This window comes from Zalophus californianus, chromosome X (assembly GCF_009762305.2).
Source record: "Zalophus californianus isolate mZalCal1 chromosome X, mZalCal1.pri.v2, whole genome shotgun sequence".
In the NCBI taxonomy this organism is placed as follows: domain Eukaryota; kingdom Metazoa; phylum Chordata; class Mammalia; order Carnivora; family Otariidae; genus Zalophus; species Zalophus californianus.
The window spans coordinates 110,495,936-110,517,385 of NC_045612.1; positions in this window are offsets into that span (position 1 = coordinate 110,495,936).

The following is a 21,450-nucleotide window of genomic DNA, read 5'->3' on the forward strand; positions in this document are numbered from 1 at the left end:
GTTCTCTTGGGTTTTTAGCTGTTTGTCCCAGGCTTCCTCGATTTCCTTCCTATCAGCTTATCTTCTAGATTACTAATCCGTTCTTCTGCCTTACTTACCCTAGCTGTTAGAGTATCCAGTTTAGACTGCATCTCATTCATAGCATCGTAAAATTCGGCCTGATTAGCTCTCATTTCTGCCCTTAGAGATTCTATATTGATGCTAATGTTTTTCTCAAGCCTTGCTATTGACTTCATAATTGCAACCCTGAAGTCTATCTGTGACATCTTGCTTATATCCATATCCATTATGTCTGCAGGAGAGACCATTGTCTCTGGTTCTTTTCTTTGTTGGGAGTTCCTCCTCCTATTCATTCTGTTGAGGGGTGGTTGGAGGAATGTACAGAGTCCAAAATATCAATCACGACCCAGGCAAGATGCACCCTAGGAGAATCTGGAGCATTCGGAAGCCACCACCAAAGAAACAAAGCTAAAATGAAACCCAAGAATAAAATTTATAACATTTAAAAAATTTAAAAAAATTAAAAATTAAAAAAACGGGGGTGAGGGGGCGCCTATAATCTCTCCGTGTGGGCGAGGTAGGGTTTTTCAGTTCTTCCTGGGTGTATTTTGTTCTGTTTGTTAGAGGACCCTACTTCCCAGAGTTACAGGGAAAATAAAACTGGTATATATATAAAGGTAATACTGAATAGGGGAAAAAGCACTACATTGAAACATATATCTATATAAAAAATATAGGTGTGAAAAAGTTAAAAAGCTACTATGAAATATGTTATATTAAACATCTAGTTGAAATGAAAAAATGGTGAAAAGAAAAAGAATAAAAATGATAAGGAATAAAACGAAAAAACAAAGTTGTATCTGAAAAATACACAAGCTGTGAGGCAACACCTAGAGCTAACTATACTATTTTCCCCTGGTGTTTGGGTTTTACAGTGTTATGGGGACCCTGGGGTTGTTGTCCTCTTGTTCTTCCAGCTTGTCTTCTGGGGAAGGGGCCTGCCGCGCTATTTCTCATGCACCCCTGCTTGGGCAGAGTTGCCCTGCCCCCTGTCAGGGGACTGGGCTCCGTGGAAACTGGTTTTTTGAGCTTTTGTTCTCTGGCAGCTTTCTGCACCTTTTTTGAGGGTCAGAGCAAAGTAAAATGTCTGCAGGCAGACCTCTGACCCAGAGCGGAGAAATCAGTCTGTTCTTCTCTGAACCCTCCAGAACACACAGTCTCCATTTCTGTAACCCCCGGTGAAAACCGCAGCCTCCCACAGGTGGTTCACGCCCCCAGTGACCCTCTTAGTGGTCAACTCAGAGACCCGCTTGTCTGTGCCCTTTGTGCTTCTAAAACCCTGAGCGGTCCCGGGTCCAGGTGCGTGCAACCCCGTAGCTCCTGGATCCTGTCCGAGCACTGCCATAAAGCCCTTCGCAGCCCACTGCTACCGCTCTGGGAGTTATCGCCATCCCCTGGCAGAGGACACTTTTGCGCTCCGGTGTTATATCACTTTCCAGAGGCCAGTTTATGGCGGCTCCCTTCCTCTTCTGTTTATCTTCTGTTATCTGCCCGCAGAATCAGGCCTCCAGCCTTCCTACTTCAGGATGGGTGGTGATTTTCTGCTTGTAGAGATCCAAATATATATTTTCACACTTCAGGCTGATTTCGTGGGTGTTCAGAATGGTTTGGTAGATATACACCTAAATTCAGGGACTGGCTAAAATGGAGTCCTCTACTCCTCTGCCACCTTGCCCCCTCCCTTCCTTACCAATTGCCTTTTAAATCTCCAATTGAATAATCTTAATTTTTCTATGGCATAATGATATGATCCATAGTCTTTCTAATACTGAACCACATGACTTACTATCAGAAAGCATATGACATCATGTGATTGTATTTCTTAACATGGTGCTAGATTCAATTTGCAGTATGCTTTTAGAGTTTATTCAGCTATATAAGGCTATTAATTATTTTGTTCTTGTTTGTCAGGATTTCTCTTTTTTTAAGTTTTTGTTTCAATTGCAGTGTAGCTAACATACAGTGTATTATTAGTTTTAGATGTACAGTATAGTGATTCAAGACTTCTATACATTACCCGGTGCTCATCACAAGTGCACTCCTTAATTCCCATCACTTATTTCACCCATCCCCCCACTGCCCTCCCTTTTGGTAACCATCAGTTTATTCTCTATAATTAAGAGTCTGTTTCTTGGTTTGTCTCTCTCTGTCTTTTTGCCTTTGCTCATTTGTTTATTAAATTCCACATATGAGTGAAATCTCATATTGTATTTGTCTTTCTCCAATTGATTTATTTTGCATAGCATTATACTCTCTATATTCTCTAGCTCCCTCCATGTCATTGCAAATGGCAAGATTTCATTCTTTTTTTGACTAATATTCCATTGTGTGTGTGTATGTATACCACATTTTCTTTCTTCATTAATTGATGGACACTTAGGCTATTTCTGTATCTTGGATATTGTAAATAATGCTGTTATAAATATAAAGGTGCATGTATCCCTTTGAATTAGTGTTCTTGTATTTTTTGGTAAATACCCAGTAGTATGATTGCTGGATCATAAGGTAGTTCTATTTTTAAATTTTTGAGGAACCTCCATACTGTTTTCCACAGTGGCTGCACCAGTTTGCATTCCCACCAACAGTGTCCAAGTTTTCCTTTTTCTCCACATCCTCACCAATACCTGTTGTTCCTTGTGTTGTTGATTTTAGCCATTCTGACTGGTTTAAGGTGATATCTCATTGTTGCTTTGATTTGCATTTCATGTGTCTATTGGCCCTCATTCACTATGATCAACTGGGATATATTCCTGGGTTGTAATGGTGGTTCAGTATTTGGTAAACCAATCAGTGTGTCAAATCTCATCAATAAGAGAAAGGATAAAAACTACCAAAAATAAGAGAAAGGATAAGAACAATATGATCATTTCAGTAGATGCAGAAAAACATTTGACAAAGTAAAATATCTATTCATGATAAAAACCCTCAACAAAGTAGGTTTAGAGGGAACATACCTCAACATAATAAAGGCCATGTATGAAAAACCCACAGTGAACATAATCCTTAGTGGGGAAAAACTGAGAGCTTTTGTCCCCAAGGTCAGGAACAAGACAAGGATGTCCACTCTCACCACCTCTACTCAACATACTACTGGAAGTCCTAGGCATAGCAATCAGACAACAAAATGAAATAAAAGGCATCCAAATCAGTAAGAAAGAAGTAAAACTTTCACAATTTGCAGATAACATGATACTCTGTATAGAAACCGAGGTTCACCTGGGTGGCTCAGTCGGTTAAGTGTCCACCTTCAACTCAGGTCGTGATCCCAGGGTCCTGGGATCAAGCCCGACATCAGGCTCCCTGCTCAGCGGGAGTCTGCTTCTCCCTCTCCTCCCCACTCATGCTGTCTCTTACTATCTCTATTTGTCTCTCTCTCTCAAATAAATGAATAAAATCTTAAAAAAAAAAAGAAAACCGAAAAGACTCTAGCAAAAACTGCTAGAATTGATAAATGAATTTAGTCAAGTTGTAGGATACAAAATCAGTGTATAGAAATCTGTTGCATTTCTATACACCAATAATGAAACAGCACAAAGAGAAATTAAGAAAGTAATTCCATTTACAATGTCTATACTACCCAAAGCAATCTACACATTTAATGCAATGCCTATCAAAATACCACCAGCGTATCTCACAGAGCTAGAACAAACAATCCTAAAATGTGTGTGGAACCACAAAAGACCCCAAATAGCTACAGAAATCTTGAGAAAGAAAAGCAAAGCTGGGGGCATCACAATTCTGGACTTGAAGTGATATTATAAAGCTATAGTTATCAAAGCAGTATGATACTGGCACAGAAATAGACACATAGATCAATGGAACAGAATAGAAACCCCAGAAAGGAGCCCACAACCATATGGTTACCTAATCTTTGACAAAACAGGAGAGAATATCCAATAGGAAAGGGAAAGTCTCTTCAACAAATGGTGTTGGGAAAACTGGACAACAAGCAAAAGAATGAAAGTGGACCACTTTCTGACACCATACACAAAAATAAATTCAAAATGGATGAACGACCTAAATGTGGTACCTGAAACCATCAAAACCTAGACAAGAACACAGGTAGTAACCTCTCTTAACATTGGCCATTGCACCTTCTTTCTAGATAAGTCCCCTGAGGCAAGGGAAGCAAAAGCAAAAATAAACTATTGGGACTATATCAAAGTAAAAAGCTTGTGCACAGTGAAGGAAACACTGAACAAAACTAAAAGGCAACCTATGGAATGGGAGATGATGTTTGCAAATGATATATCTGATAAAGGGTTAGTATCTAAAATACATAAAGAACTTAAAAAACTCAACACCAGAAAAACCAAATAATTCAATTAAAAAAATGAGCAAAGGACATGAACAGACATTTGTGAGGTTTTGTATTAAGCTAGTTTTTGTGCCTAAAAGATTTGGTAAAACTTTCCCCTAACCTCACTTTAGCCATTAGTCATATTGTAAATTTAAGAGTCCTTCCATACCTTACTTGCTTTACTCCAAATGCATTCGAAATTGTCTAGTCCTTACACTCCAGTGGCAGGGCTTGGAACTAAAGGGATGATAGGGCATTCTGACCTAGAAAGGGCCATTGCTTCTTGGCTTCTGGGTTTTATCTCTCTACTAATATGGTCTAAGATGTTACTGGCTTTTGGTTTCTGGTAGCCACATAATGCTGTTGGTTTTTGTTAGTCTGATGATCATCTAAAACCCTGAGTGTTTCTTAACAACTCTGCTTAGTCAGTTGAAAACCTGACCAACCAGGTGGTTTATTGAATCTACTGACAGTCTCTCATACCATTGCCTCTTAAATTTCATGTCATTAGGTTCAGACTATTATTTTAGCTTATCTTTATTCTTTGTAAGTTTTGAACTCTGTCAGCCAATGAAATGAAATTATTGTCCTCAGTCTTACACCATTAGCAAATAGAACATTTTATTTGCTACCCCTTCTTCTTTACCACTGATAAAACTATAGTTTTGGATAGGCATGAAGACAGGGCCTCTAGCTAGACACTAAAAATTGCATCCAAGTAAGTATATATAATTATTAATCTTTTAGTAAGATCATTCAAACAATTACATATTTGAGTTTATTTGTTCATCAGATAGTAATTGAACAATTTCTCTCAGCTATGCACTGTGGTAGATAATGGGAATATAAGAACTAATAAAACTTGTTTCCCCCGTTCAAGGATTCAGAGAAAAAGGACAAGAAAAAAGATTAATTAAACATGGCATATGTTAAAGAAGTATAAAAAGCCTTAATGTCTCAAAGGCTTTAAGGCCAAAGGGAAAAATGATAATTATTTCCTATATCTCATTGATCCATGTATATCTGATAGGTGATGGGTGCTGTGATATGCTACTGATATTCTGGTTTAGAAATTAAAGAATAATACCCTAAGTTGCAGAGAGTGCAGCCTGTAGGAAATTCATAGTTGTCATCCCCTGACAAGGATGACTATGCTTAAGAGAGCCATGTTGGCCTACATCCAGTGATTGAAGCAGAGACGTCAGAGCCTGCCCACCTTACCCAACTGGTAACAATTCTGAAGAGTCATTCTAGCTTCATAATTTCCAGTAAGGTCACCTGAGGGTTCCCTTGATGCTGCCTTGCAGTATAATTTACCCTCCCTCCCTCAGATAGATAGATAGATAGATAGATAGATAGATAGATAGATAGATAGATAGATAGATAGATGATAAATGAGAGAAGTCAAGTAGTAGTTATACTTTGGGGCAGTACCTGGGAGGTAGCAATGACAGGGGCTTCTAAGTTTTGGATGGTTTTATGGGTTTGATTTTCTTTGCGAGAAAATTATCTGTGCACCTGTAGGGAAGTGTATTTTTAAATAACTTTCATCTCTTCATTAAGCTTTTTAACAGTAGAATCAGTCATATTCATCAGTGTCTTGTACATGTTAAGTGTCTTATTCCCTAAAATTTTGATTAGAAGTTATTAGGGAGAAATGTTATATCTCTACTGTTTAGATTTTCATTATGTAGATCGTCATTCAACTTACCTCCTCTTTTATACTTACACGTATCCAAAGAGGTTTGGTAAGTTATCTGATGGCAGAGTTGGGGGGAAAAAAAAAACAGGGCAAGAGCAACTCAGTCTTACCTCTTTTAAGCTAACTGATCTGCTCTACACATTGTGTTTTCATCCATGCCAAATGTCTTACAAGGATAGGAACCCATATCATAGGTATTGCACGGGTCCACACTGCCTGCTTCAGTGGGTAAATCATTCTAATGTTGGTATTCCTGATTCCTGTGCATCTGAGCAAGTGTCTTAATTAAAAGGGAGAGTCTCAGACAAAGACTTGGGTGCAGATAGTTTATATGGGAGGGAACTCCAGGAACAGGAGTAAAGGAATGAATAGAATGGGACAGTGGAGGAAGAAAAATCAGTAAGAAATATGTTACTGAACCGATAACTGGTGTGCGCAATCTCTCTGGTGGCCCTCTGAGAAACTGTGTAGAGTATATTTAGAATTGTCCTTCCACCATGCAGCATTTATCCACCAACTTGTATCTTAGTTGGCTGAGGGTTTAGTCCTAAGACCTTCCATACCTCCTGGCTGCCCTACTGGACTGCTGAGTAATTAGGTAAGGGCTTTGCAGAAAAGTGGGTGACTGAGGTAGGATGTTAAGATAAAAAAAGTACTTAAAATAGGTGCAGCTAAAGTTGGAGGTGAAGAGGGTTGGCCTGGGGCACCAAAAGCCTCTGCTATAACCACCTTCCCCAATATCAGATTTGATAGTAATAAGGCAGATATTTTGTTCTCCTTATACCTCACTCCTCCTTGTCTCTTTTTGAATAGATTTAGGATTGCAAGCAGGTGAGCAGGGTTGTTGTTATTTGATTTGAATTTCTTAAAATTCTAACAATAGCAATCCAAGATTTATTTCTAATTGTTATAGTACAACTAAACCAAATTTTAAGATATTTTACACCTCCAACAATACAAAATAGATATGTATTAAGTTAATTATTCCAGCATTATTTGCAATTGCAAAAAACTAAATTTCCCTTCATAGAAGATGACCAAATAAACTATTAATAGTACATCTACGCAGTGGAATATTATGAAGTCATAGAAAAGAATGAGGACTATTTCCATGAATTGATATGGCATGGTTTTCAGGATATGTTGTTAAGTAAAAAAAAACTAAAGTTCAAAAAAGCATTTACTACATGATACCTTTGTGTAAGGAAGAGATGAGGGTAAAAATATATCTGTATATTTTTGCAAGAAGAATCACAGGAATGGTGAACAAAAACTAATAAGATTGTTATTTATGAGGGTGGGTAATAACACTGTGGAATGGAAAGGAGAGTGAGTGACAGCTCTTTGAGTATGTTTTTGAACAGTTTTTACCTTTGAAAGTTTGTTAATATATTACATCTTAGAAAATAAAATTAAATCAACAGGATGGGTTAAAAAACCTAAAAGTAAATTGAAACAAATATAACTATTTTTTCATGTGAATAGCATAATTTAAAGAGAAGAAAAATAAAACTAAGCAAAATAATTTGGAACACAGTACCGTGACTATATGCCTTCAATCTAAGTACAAAATCAAACTGGAAAGAAATCTTGAACTCTTCAATGTAAATTTGTTTTCCATAGTGACATAGGTATAGCAATTCTGAAACTATTTTATATATCTTTCAGAAATGAAAAAGTAAAATTTTGATATTTCAGGAAGCCAGGGTCTCTCATTTTTAGGATGAAAGAAATATAACATGAATTAGGAGAAGGCAAGACAAAAAATACATGGCATTGAATTTGAGTGAGAAATTCCAAGGTGATAATTCGTGCTCAGATACTGGTTTCTAAATACCATTCCACATTAAAAAGGAAAATGGTTGGTTCCAGGGCTGGGGCAAGGAAAACACAAGATGCATCTGGGCCATCTTTTTGTGCCATAAATTAAGGAAGCACTTAAGAAGACATAATGACGTTTCAAAAAAATATAGAAACCAGACTGAAGGAGCTCAGGCTAATCAAATTTGGGAAAATTGAGCAATAAAATGAATCATGACAGAAATTAAGTATAACCCTTTGTATACAATGAGAATTCATTAGTCCATACTAACAAACACACACACTCAAATAAATAAACAGGGAGGAGGAAAAGCTCTCCCCTGAAAGACAATGCCAATTAATATAAAGGCAAATGACAGAATTAGGCAATGGCCATTTTGCAACCTTACTGTAATAATTGATTCAGACAAGAGTCATCAGTGGATGTTAATGCTGTTAGCTGGACATTTGGGTAACAGGATATTTACCTAGTCTAAAAAATCTCTTCCCTCTGATTTCTGATTAATTACAAAAGAAATTTATAGTGGAGAACTTGGGGGATCCACCCATTCCAAGTGATCATTGTTAACATCATTAATAATGAGAGACAACATGGAGCTCCTGATATGAAACACTAGAAACAAGACAAAATACATGTAGTTTCCCTGACATAAATGCATAACCTGAATCCCAGAAACATAAATTGAGGGTCATTCTACAAAATAATTGGTCTATATTCTACTCTATAGTTCTGGGGAACTGTTTTATATAAAAAGAGACTAAAGAGACATGATACCTAAATGCAGTGGCGATCTAGGACAGGGTCCAGAACCATAAGGGAACAACAATATAAAGCATGTTATTAGTGCAGTTCGCACAGTTTGAATATGTACATAGGCACAATATATTAGATAACAATATTGCGTTAGTATTAAAATCCTGAATTTGTTGCTAGTATTAAGAGAATGTGCTTTTTCTTAAAGCTATATGTGCTAAAGTATTGAGGGGTAAAGCATCATGTTGCTGACAAAAGATTGAATTCAGTAACTCAGCACACCTAATAAATAACAGTCAAATGCATTACACTATAATAGCATAATATATATATTCTTTTTAGTGTAAAGTATATTTGTTAATATCTTATATATGAGGGGAGCAAATATGGCAAAGTGTGTTAATATAGAATCTAGGTGAAGGTTATTTGGGAATTCATTTTATTATTCATGCAACATTCATGTAAGTTTGAAGAGTTTTTCAAAATAAAACAACAATTAAAATACTTTAGTAACATTAATTTGTAATTTAACATTTAAAATGTGTTTTTCATAAATTCTCTCACTGCTTTTTGAAACACAAAGAACATTATGCCTGGGACTTAATATATTCTGTAATAATTGGTGCATACTCAGTATCTAAAAAGCTAGAAAAAATAATTTGTGCCCAATATACTCTAATTGGCTAAATTTTGTGACTCATGCATCCATTCTTAGAATATGAGCCCAAATAAGGGTCATTCCTCAAGCCTATATGCATAACTTGTGCCAAACTAAAAAAAAAAAAAAAAAAAAATTCTCTCTAAATTGGGACACTTACTTTGACCAGTAATTCTATTTTTATTATATTTTTTCATTTAATGATGAATGATGAGAGGAGCTGTTAGTTGGCATTGGCCATAATTTTAAAAAAAGTAATCTACAGAAAAAATTCTAGATAAATTCAAAAGATAACAAAGATTTCTCAAAAATTAATTTAATCTCCCTTAACCAAGATGCTTTAAATAAAAGACCTGGATGAATTAAATATGATTTCCGTACCATCTACAGAAGCCTTTTCAAAATGCTTTGAAGTGTACTTATGAGTAAAGTGTTTTTTAATCCCATCGATCAAAATTTTAATATATACTTAGATGCTGATGAGTAATGGAACAAACCAGAACTCCTTGTTGGGAAAAAATAGCTATATAGAATTTGACTGGAAAATCACAAGACTAGATAGTCCTATGTAAAGTATTTTTGATACCTTTTAGAAGTATGCTTTCTGGACTTAGGATTCCAAGCATATAGAGTAGGTCTACTTGTCCTATTCTTCCCACTCAATTCAATATACTCCTGGGTATTATATATAAACAAACATAATAATACTCTAAAAGAATGTAGTATGATAAATCTCCTAGGGATTTCAGTACCTGAGGAGTGGAAGGGTGGTGAGTTCTCTGGGTTTTCTTTTTGCCTCATACATCCCACAGTTGAAGCTCTAGAAGCTGGCAACCTGTAAACACTAATGGGTGCAGATAAAAAAAAATCACAGGGTGGATTATACCCACAGCCTCACCCATAACTAATTTAGATGATTTAGATGATGAGAATTTGGACTTTTAAGGTGAGAAGACTTAGATGAAAATTTGGAATTGAGTTGATACTGTAATGGGTTGATATTTTGGGAGGCCTTGGGCTAGAGTGAATGTATTTTGTGTGTGGGCTGGACATGTATCTTTGGCAGCCAAAGCTTGGACTATCGTAGACAGAATAATAGCCCCCCAGTGAGGTCCAGCTTCTAGTGCGTATAACCTGACAATATCTTACCTTATACGGCAAAAGAGACCTTGCAAAAGTATTTAAAATAGGAACTTTTATTTTTTTTATTTTTTTAAAGATTTTATTTATTTATTCATGAAAGACAGAGGGGGAGAGAGAGAGAGAGAGAGAGAAGCAGAGGGAGAAGCAGGCTCCCACAGAGCAGGGAGCCCAATGTGGGACTCGATCCCAGGACCCTGGGATCATGACCTGAGCCAAGGCAGACGCTTGACCATCTGAGCCACCCAGGCGCCCAAAATAGGAACTTTTAAATAAGCAGATTGTTGTGGCTTTTGGGTGGGCTTAATGTAATCACAGTGGATCCTTATAAGGGAAAGAGGGTGGCAGAAGAGTCATAATTAGATATAGAGATAATATAATGGAGCCAGCCAGTCAGGGTGATGTGATTACTCTAAGCCTCTAGAAGCTGGAAAGGGCAAGAAAATGGATTATCCTCTAGAGCCTCAAAGGAACACAATCCTGCTGACATCTTGATCAGCCCAGTAAGACCCATTTTGGAGTTCTGTATCCAGAGCTATAAGAAAATATGGCAGTAAGTGACAGAACTGAAAGGAGAAAGAAACAAAACACATTTATAGTTGGAGACTTCAATACCTGTTTCTCTTAAAAATGGACAGAATGATTACACAGAAAATCAGCAAGGATATAGAAGAGCCCAGTAACACTAGAAACAGAATTTAATTGACATTTATACAAAACTGAACACAACAACAGCAAAATATACATTCTTTTCAAGTCTCCATGGAACATATATCTCTATAGATGATATTTGGGGCCATAAAACAAACAAATTTAGAAGAATTGAAATCATGTGTTCCTTAACCACAGTGCAATGAAAAAGAAATGCATACAGAAAGATAACAGGAAAGTCTCCAAATACTTGACAACTGAGCAACACACTTCTAAATTATCCATAGGTCAAAGTATCAAGGGCAATAAAAAATTGATAAACAGAGTACAAATGAAAATGCAGCACTCTAAAATTTGTGGGACACAGCTAAAGCAGTACTGAAAGGGAATCTTATAGTAAGTATAATATAGTAAATAAGTAAATGTGTATATCAGAAAAGAGGAAAAATCCCAAGTCAGTACTTCAAGCTTTCTCTTCAAGAACCTAGGAAAAGAATATACCCACAAATAGCAGAAGGAAGAAAATACTAAAGAGAAGGAAACAATGAAAATGATTTTTTCTGTTGTTTTTGTTTTCAATGAAACAAAAAGCTAGTTTTTTGAAAAGATCAAAAAAATTGACAGACTTCTAGCAAGACTAACAAAAAATAGGACATAAATTATTAATATCAACAATGACAGGGCATACCACTACAGACTCTATAGGTTTAAAAAGGGTGATGGTATATTACAAATAAGTGTACACACATAAATTTCACAGATTAAATGAAATGGACCTCTCCCTCAAAACACACAAACTACCACAACTCACCCATTATGGAATACATAGTTTGAATAGCCCTATAATTTACAAGGAAACAATTGGTTTTCAAACAACTTACCACACAGAATATCTCAGGACCAAATAACTTTAATGAAGAATTCTAACTGAAATTTAAAGAACATTTAACAGCAATCGTATACAATTCTTTCAGAAAAGAAACAGAAGATGAAGAAACACTTTCCAATCCATTTTAGCAAGCTAGTATTAACCTGACATGCAGTCAAGAGAAAGTACAAAAGAAAAAAAATATATATATATATACTTGATGAATACAGACACAAAAATCCTTAACAAAATATTAGCAAATAGAATGCAAAATGTATACAGAGAATTTTAACCTGTAACAAAGTAGGGTTTATTCCAGAAATATGAGGTTGGTTTGGTATTCAAAAATTAATCAGTGTAGGGGCACCTGGCTGGCTTAGTCAGTAGAGCATGTGATTCTTGATTTCGGGGTTGTGGGTTCGAGCCCCACGTTGAGTGTAGAGATTACTTAAAGATCTTTTAAAAAATTAATATAATTCAGGCTGAAGAAGAAAAAATGATTATATAAATCAATGCAGAAAAAGCGTTTGACAGAAGTCAACACTCATTTATGATAAAAACTCTCTGCGAACTAGGAATAGAGGAGAGCTTTCTCCACCTCGTAAAAACTTACAGCTAACATGCTTAATGGAAAAATACTAAATGTTTTCCTATTAAGATTGGGGAAAAAGCAAGGATGTCCATTCTCCCTATTCTTACTGAACAGGGTGATGGAAGTTCTAGCCAGCACAACAAGGCAAGAAATGGAAATAAAAGGTGTAGAGATAAGAAATGAAATGAAACTATTTTTATTTGCAGATAATATGGTTGTGTACTTATAAGTTATTTAAAAAAATCTTCCTAGAACTATTAAATGAGTTCAACAAGTTCATGGGATATAAGATAAACACAGAAAAATCAACTCCACCTCTTTATACTAGCAATGAACATTTTAAACATTGAAATTAAAAATAGAATCCCAATTATAAGTGCTCAGAAAAGAAATATTTAGTTGAAAATTGAACAGAACATATCCACGACTTTTATGCTTACACCTACACATTGTTTGTGAAAGAAATCAAAGATCTAAATAAAAGGAAAGACATACCATATCCATAGATTGGAAGGCTCAGAACAGCAAAGAAGTCCGTTTCCCCCTAGGTCTAAGGCAATTCCTGTCAAAATCTCAGGAAGATTTTTTTTTGTAGATACAGACAAGGTTACTCTAAAATGTATATGGAAAGGTGAAGGTACTAGGTTAGCTAAGACCATTTTGAAAAAACATTTGGGAGGAATCAGTCTATTTCCAACCTTACTATATAACTTCAGTAATCAAGACTGTGACATAGATCACATAATCAATGGAACATAGTAGAGAATCCATAAATAAAGCAACACAAATATACCCAACTGAATTGGGCATCCATGTGTGGGGGGAAGGAGGAGGAGGATCCATCAAAGTCTTACACAAAACTAAGAATGGGTCATAAACTTAATATAAAACTTAAAACTATAAAACTTCTAGGAAAAAAATCATAGAAAACTTTAGAATTTTAGACTAGGCAAAGCATTTTTATACTTGATAACAAAAGCATGATCCATAAAAGGAAAATTAGGCAAATTATACTTTATCAAAACTAAAAGCTTTTGGTTTGTTAAAGACCCTGTTAATATGATTAAAAGCTAAGCTATGGAGTTGGAGAAAACATTTGCCAATCACTTATCTGACAAAGGTTTAGTACCTAGAATATATAAAGAACTTAGAACTCAACACTTAAAAGACAGAACATAAGCAAAAGACATGATGAGACATTTCAGTGAAGAACATAATATAGATAGCAAATAAGCACATGAAAACATGTTCAACATCTTTAGTCACTAGGGAAATGTAAATTAACTCACAATAATATATCATTACACACATTTCAGAATGGCTGAAATTACAAAAAATGTCACAGTATCAAATGCTGTCAAAGATGTGGAGAAATTCATACATTGATGGTGGGACTATGAGATGCTGTAGCCACTTTAGAAAAGGTTAGATTTTTCTAAACTTGCTAATTGAACTCTTAATTTTGGAATAGTTGTGTATATGCCTGAGTTGAACAAAATAATACAAGGAGATTTCATGTAATCTTTGTTTAGGTATATTTTTAATTTTCAAATTGGTTCCATAAAATATTCATTATTCAAATAAAATATATGGAGCAAAATCTATCATTAGATTGACTTTTTTTGTTCTTGATAGAAAAAAGTAAAATGTATAAATAAACAGAATAACACAAATAGAATATATATTTTACTGTTAATTGGGTAGAAAGTTTTAAGATGTCAATTAAGTCTGATAATTTTAAAGTTCTCTTGTTAGGTACATGCCAATTTGGGATTCATAATTCTGGATGGATTGACTTCTTTATTAATAGCTAATCTCCCTCTTATACCTAATAATAATCATTGTTCTGATCCTAGGAGTGCAAAGTTGGTTTGACATTGAGAAATAAATCAATATATTGGGGTGGCTGGGTGGCTCAGTCATTTAAGCATCCGACTCTTGATTTTGGCTCAAGGTTGTTAGATCGAGCCCCGTGTGGGCCTGCATGCTGGACATGGAGCCTGCTTAAAATTCTCTCTTTTCCTCTTCCCCTCCCTCTCTTCCCTGCTTGCATGTGCCCTCTGTCTCAAAAAATAAAAAAGAGAAAGAAATCAATGTAAGCAGTATATTGCCAAATAAAGGAGACAACACATATATTCATCCATAAAAGATGCAGAAAAAAACATGATAAAATTCAACAGACATTTATGATCTTAAAAACCCTCTGGTAACTAGGAATAGAAGGACATGTCCTTAACCTGATAAAGGGCATCTATGAAAGGCCCTCAACTAACACTTAATGGTGAAAGATGAAATATTTTCTCCCTAGGATAGGGAGCAAGCCATGGATATCTCCTTTCACCATTTCTATTTAATACTGTACTAAAGATTTTAGCCACCATGAGATGATAAGGCATAATGATTAAAAATGAAGGAAAACTCATTGTTTACAGATGACATGATTTTGTACATAGAAAACGCTACAGAATCATCAAAGAGAATTCATAGAACTAATATGTTAATTTGAGTGAGGGGATCTAGTCTCATTATATATAGCCATTGTATTTTTATGTACTAATAAACATTTGGATAATTGAATTTTAAAAAATCCACAAGGTCATAAACAAAAAAACACCTAGATTATATTTCATGATAAGGCATGCGTTACTTTCAGGTGTTGAGAGAAATGAAAGAACATCTAAATAAGTGGAGCAAAATATTGTGTTCATGGGTTTGGAGAATGAATATTTTTTGAAATGTCTATTGTCTGTAAATTTTTCTAAAAATTCAATACATTCTCAATCAAAATTTGACTTCTGAATATCTGCACATGTGTGTGCACACACACAATGAAAATTTATATGCACAGAGTGATTTGAGTAAGAATGTTAATAGCTTTTTCAAGTAAGCCAACGTCTGGAAGAACCCAAGTGCATATCTACAAGAGAATGGGTAAATATATTATAGTATATTTTCATAGTGGTATACTAATTCAGCAATATACAAGGAGAAAATTACTGAAAGACAAAATCATGGATGAATCTAAAACAGAAACATTAAATTGAGCAAAATAAAGGCAGAGACAAAAGAATACATGCTCTATTATTTCATTTATATGAAGTCCAAGAGCAGGCGAAACTAAGCTATGTTAATTAAAATCAAAAGTGGGGGATGCCTGGGTGGCTCAGTTGTCTGCCTTCAGCTCAGGTCATGATCCTAGGGTCCTGAGACTGAGTTCCACATTGGCCTCCTTGCTCAGCAGGGACCCTGCTTCTCTCTCTCCACTCCCCCTGCTTGTGCTCTCCCTCTCTCTCTCTGTCAAATACATAAATAAAATCTTCAAAAAAATCAAAAGTGGTTGCTTCTGGGATGACTGTCTTTAAAGGGACAGAAGAGGATTTTCTGGGGTAATAGAAACATTCTGTATTTTGTTTCAAATGTTCATTATATGGGTGTATGCAATTGTAAAAATTCATCAGACTGAATGGTTAAGATCTCTGCATTTTATGTTAATTACTATACTTCAGTAAATTAATGTTACCGAGGCTATTATTGACCAATTCATTGGCCTCACGAATTTAGAATTGTGACAAGAAAATATTCTGGGAATTTATTTTTTTACAAAGATTTTATTTTATTTGAGAAAGAGAGTGAGAGAGAGCGTGGGGGTGGGGTGGAGGGAGAGGGAGAAGCAGACTCTCTGCTGAGCAAGGAGCCTGATGTGGGGCTTGATCCCAGGACCCTGGGATCATGACCTGAGCCCCCCAGGTGCCCCTATTTGGGGAATTTAAAAAATTCGTCAACTTTGTCTATGTAAGTCATAGAGGGCAAGTCAAGCTTTTCAAAAAGGAACTGATTTTTTGGACACAGGACATTGGCAGAGAAAAGTTTGTGAAAAAGTGCCCACTTATAAACATTGCATGAGAATTGCTTTCCTCTCCAGGGTTGTTCCAACTGCCCTGAGGCTGTATGGTTAGAATTCAAAATATCAGACAGGAATGTCCTTGACACAGTTATGATGATCTCCATCATTGCTTCAGCAAGAGTAATTTTTTAGTGTCTTTTTTCGTCCTCTTTAAATTATGCTGTTAGCTTTAAGCCTCAGGGCAGAAGTACAGTAAAATGGGTAACTAATTGAACAGCCAGACAGCAGTATTCACGAACAATCACAATGAACTAGCACAGAAAACTGCCTTCTCAGTATAAGTATTGGTTAGATTAGGAAAGATGTTTACCTTCAGATTAAAGGTTCATCAAGGACAGGAATTTGTCTTTTATTGCACATAACATCTTTTTTCACAGTCTTAAACACAAATGTGTTAAAACACTCCTGTTTTAATATAAGCAAAAGCTGTGCTATCTAGATATACTCCATGGGGTTATATCAGTTAGTTAAATATTGCCATCATGGTGTTGTGTAACACACCACCCCGAAACTCACTGGCTTAAAACAGCAATCATTTATTCTCATGGATCTGCTCCTGCTGACTCATAAACCTATGGGGAAGAAACTGCAAAGTCACATGGCATAGGGTTTGGATACCAGGAAGAGTGAAGCTTTGGAGCCAATGATGTAATCTACTGCATGGGGATCTTGAGTTTTAAATAAAAATTCTAAGAAGCCCGATGGTGAAGATGATTCTGAGAGCATATTGCCCTACTGAATCACCTTGATGATATATCAAAGTAAACCAAGATCCTTCGAAATTATTGCCTGAAATATAGTCTTACCTAGTGAATGAATTCTTCTCTTTCACTATTTTTCTATAGATCAATTTGTAGATAATTGACATTTAAACAACACTGAATCTTTCTACCCATGAACACAGTATACCTCCAGTATAGGGTAAGGTTCCTATTGCTTTTTGTTTTTAATTTTAGACTTCATTTGAAACTCAGTTTTGGAGAGCCTTTTCTTTCTCTCTTTAAAGGAAAGAGCATTTTGATTATTGAGACATATAAATAATTTTACTCCTTAATATATTACCAAGGTGGAACATAGGGTCTCTTGGGTAATAAGCTGTCTAAATTAAGTAGGTTTGGGTTGAGTGTACTGCAAAATAAGGAAGCTTAATATTGCAGGTCTTGGCAACTAAACTTCAATCCCATTGCTAACACCTACCCCATCTCAAATAAAAACTGACAGCATTAAGAGTGATAGGTAAATGCTTGAAAGGGCAGAGTGATAGGCAACTAAAGTAGTATGATGGTTTTTGATCTTACACATGATCAGCTTCAGAACTTATTAAAAATTCCTTATCAGTATGCAGTGCCTTATGCACCAAACTTTGTATACATAATCTTCATTCTTCCTTGAGGTGATAAATCCCCCTCCCTACTTCCCTATTTCCCTGCCAACCCAGATTAATATTCTAAAGTTAGATTAGGTATGGAACTGCAAAGATCTAGACTTAAATTGAAGAAATTTTTTTAAAGCCTCAGGTTTTCGAGTTTTCATAACGCTTGAAAACTTGCACACAGCTCGGCCTTTTTCCAAAAATTGTCAGGATGGCTGAGGATCAATCTAGTTAACTCTCTGTCTTGATGACTGTAGGATTCTAATGGATAAGTCAGAGAACTGATGGATCTGGGTCCCTTAGGACATTAGAAATGGCAGCCGTGTTCCCTAACTACCAAAGTTTGTATTTTTACCCAGATGAATGAAGGAATATAATTGTAATCTCTAGGGAGTCCAACCTTTGCATGTATATGTGAAGTGTTCATCCTATCTTAAGGTTGAGAAAATGGACCTTTGCCACATCACAAATCACATTAAGAGGGGGGAGTAGACAACAGTAAGTGATATGGTATCACCCAATATTTCCAACTGCAACAATACAGGATTTTGAAGAATTGCTGGTAAGGCTGTCGCAGCGTGATGACTGTGACTTGCTCTAGCAGGAGCTGTTCCTCAGAAGTAGTGCTGAGGGAGAAGTACCAGGCAGATCAGCTACCTAGGAATGTGGAACTCTTCTAGGCAGCATGGGAGTCTCCACAATTCATAGAGAAGCATTTTAGAGCTATCTTCCAGAGTGGCATATGGGAACTCCCGACGTTAGGAATTTCCTATGTCTGAAAGGTCTTGGAAACTGTGACTCACCAGAGTTATTAATGACAAAAGCCCCTCAAAAATGAGTGGAGCTGCTAAAAATCACAGATACTGAAACAAAATGCTGCTTTGGAGAACAGTTCACTGACAGGAACTATCACCAGAATTTCGTTTTGGCAAGAATCATCCCTGGGAACATAAAATGACTTTTAACTTAGGGAACTCAAGGTCTCTGGTTTTCTCTGGCATCAAAACATGCATTAGTATCTTTCCTCATGCATAAGGGGATTTGATTTTAGATTGGTCTATCAAGAGAGTTCACGATAAGAAGGAATAACAGTTTTTCACAAAAACCAACTTAAAATTGGAAGTGCCCAAACCTTACATGTGGACTAACCAGTTATGGTAACCTTGAATTCCAACCCATATTTTAGATTCCAGTTGAATCTGAGAATAAGGGGTTATATAAGGGTGGATATGTCATGGACCTACAAAATGGGCTTGTCTTTGTTTATTTCTCTTAGGTTTTTAGGCTTTCATTGAAATGCACATTTGATAATAGAGTATATTGGCTGCATACTGATATTCTGCTTAATGAGAGAGAATAGAGTAGAAGATGATAGCTGTAGTAAGAAGAATTCGCTTTGATAAATGTGGATGTCACTAATGCAAATTTAATTTGAATTGATGAATTTTTTGAACTTGGTGTTTTGCCTGATCTCTAATAGAATGTATAGGGATATAAGAATTTGTAACAGACTTATTTCACTCAGCATAAAACCCTCCAGTTCCATCCACGTCGTTGCAAATAAGTCAATCAGAGAAAGACATGTATCATATGACCTCACTGATATGAGGAATTCTTAATCTCAGGAAACAAACTGAGGGTTGCTGGAGTGGTGGGGGGTGGGAGGGAGGGAGGGGGTGGCTGGGTGGATAGACATTGGGGAGGGTATGTGCTGTGGTGAGCGCTGTGAATTGTACAATACTGTTGAATCACAGATCTGTACCTCTGAAACAAATAATGCAATATATGTTAAGAAAAAAAAAGATAGCAGGAGGGGAAGAATGAAGGGGGGGAAATCGGAGGGGGAGACGAACCAGGAGAGATGATGGACTCTGAAAAACAAACTGAGTTCTAGAGGGGAGGGGGGTGGGGGGATGGGTTGGCCTGGTAATGGGTATTGGGGAGGGTGCATTCTGCATGGAGCACTGGGGGTTGTGCACAAACAATGAATCGTGGAACACTGCATCAAAAACTAATGATGTATGGTGATTAACATAACAATAAAAAATTTAAAGAGAAAAAAAGAATTTGTAAAAGAAGAATATTTTGTCCCTTTTTAGATTTCATTTAACTTCCTCATATAACACTTGTATTTAAATAGAAGCCAATGTGTTTCCTATTGTCCACATTATACAGCTAACAGCCGTAATGAATCTGGTAATCATGATATTGTATCTGCTAAGATGGGTAAAGATTAAAAGCTGTCGTCAAAAAATAAAATCTGAATATTCTATTTTGTTCAACCTTCAAGTAATTGTTTAGGATCAAGAAGTCCCATGTACACTTGGGCCTGGGGTACATTTTGAACCTCTGGGCATCTCTCAGTCTGTCCTGGGAATGTGAGTTACCTGGATTTTCTGAAAGAGCTGCTGTCTCATTTTCTAGCCTTTGATTTTACAGTATTCTGGGCACCATTTTCATAGTATAAACAATATATCTGAGTGCCAGTGTGTTATTTTATACCTTCTGGATTTCTTAAGGAGAAAATAGGCAGATAGTATTTGGATAATAGTTACGAATCTGTGGTTATTGATGGAAAAGTAAATCTGAGTGCCATTCCAAAAATGTCAACATCAACTACAATAGGAGGTCACATTCATCTTCTCCCCAGTTGTAAGATGGTTTCCCTGTCACAGGGTCTAAAGAAGAGTGAGGTGCACAAAAACAAGGGACCAAAATAGGAGCAACAGGGGTTAGGGAAAGAAGAGTGAAATAAGGTAAAGATTATGAAGCCGAAATGAACGGGGAGATTTATGAGCACTGATTTATGAAAAGCAGTGATGTCTCGTAATCAAGCGGAGTTTTCTCTTTATTTTTACCACCTGGTCTTTTCCTTCAGCTGGCACTGCTGCTCTTCTTGCCACTATGGGGTCTTGTAGATACATACCAGACTTAGATGATTTAAGTGGGGGTTTCCAACCCTGTTTGGAGGTACTCAATACTTTATTGAGATCAGCTGAGGAAGGAGGGAGGGGAAAGGAGGAAAAGGAAACTCCTGAGATGGAAATAGGGGTTTTGGTGACACATATCTGGTAAGCAAATTAATTATGTAGAGGGAACTGGCTCTTAGGCATTTTGCTATCAAGCTTCCCATTTTTTTTGAATTAAAATCCTTCACAAAAACCTTTTCTATAATGTTTTCCTCCAAATAAACTGAATTTGTAATGCTCTAAGCTGTCAAGAAATATATTTTGGAATACTTACATTTTTATAAAATGCAGTTAATACATGAAAATAAAACTAGATTACTGCTTATTCTTTCATGTGAATTCTAAACATCTAGAATTAGTCATATTTATTTGGTTGGTACAAATTAATAACTCACTCTTAAACCACCATATTGAGTTTTCTTGAGTGGTCAACTATTACCACAATATGCACCATAATAATCAACCACACATACCTTTGTGACATTTCATAATAAGCATTTATTTCTCAGGTGTCTGAGGGTAGGCTGTAGGTTGGCTGATACAGGCGGCTAAGCTTCAGTGTCATGATTTTGCTGGGGTAGCTCAGCTCCATCTTCCATCCCAAAGGTGAAATCATTTTTCATATGTCGGTCGTTCCCTTCCTGAGGTCGATAGGCTAA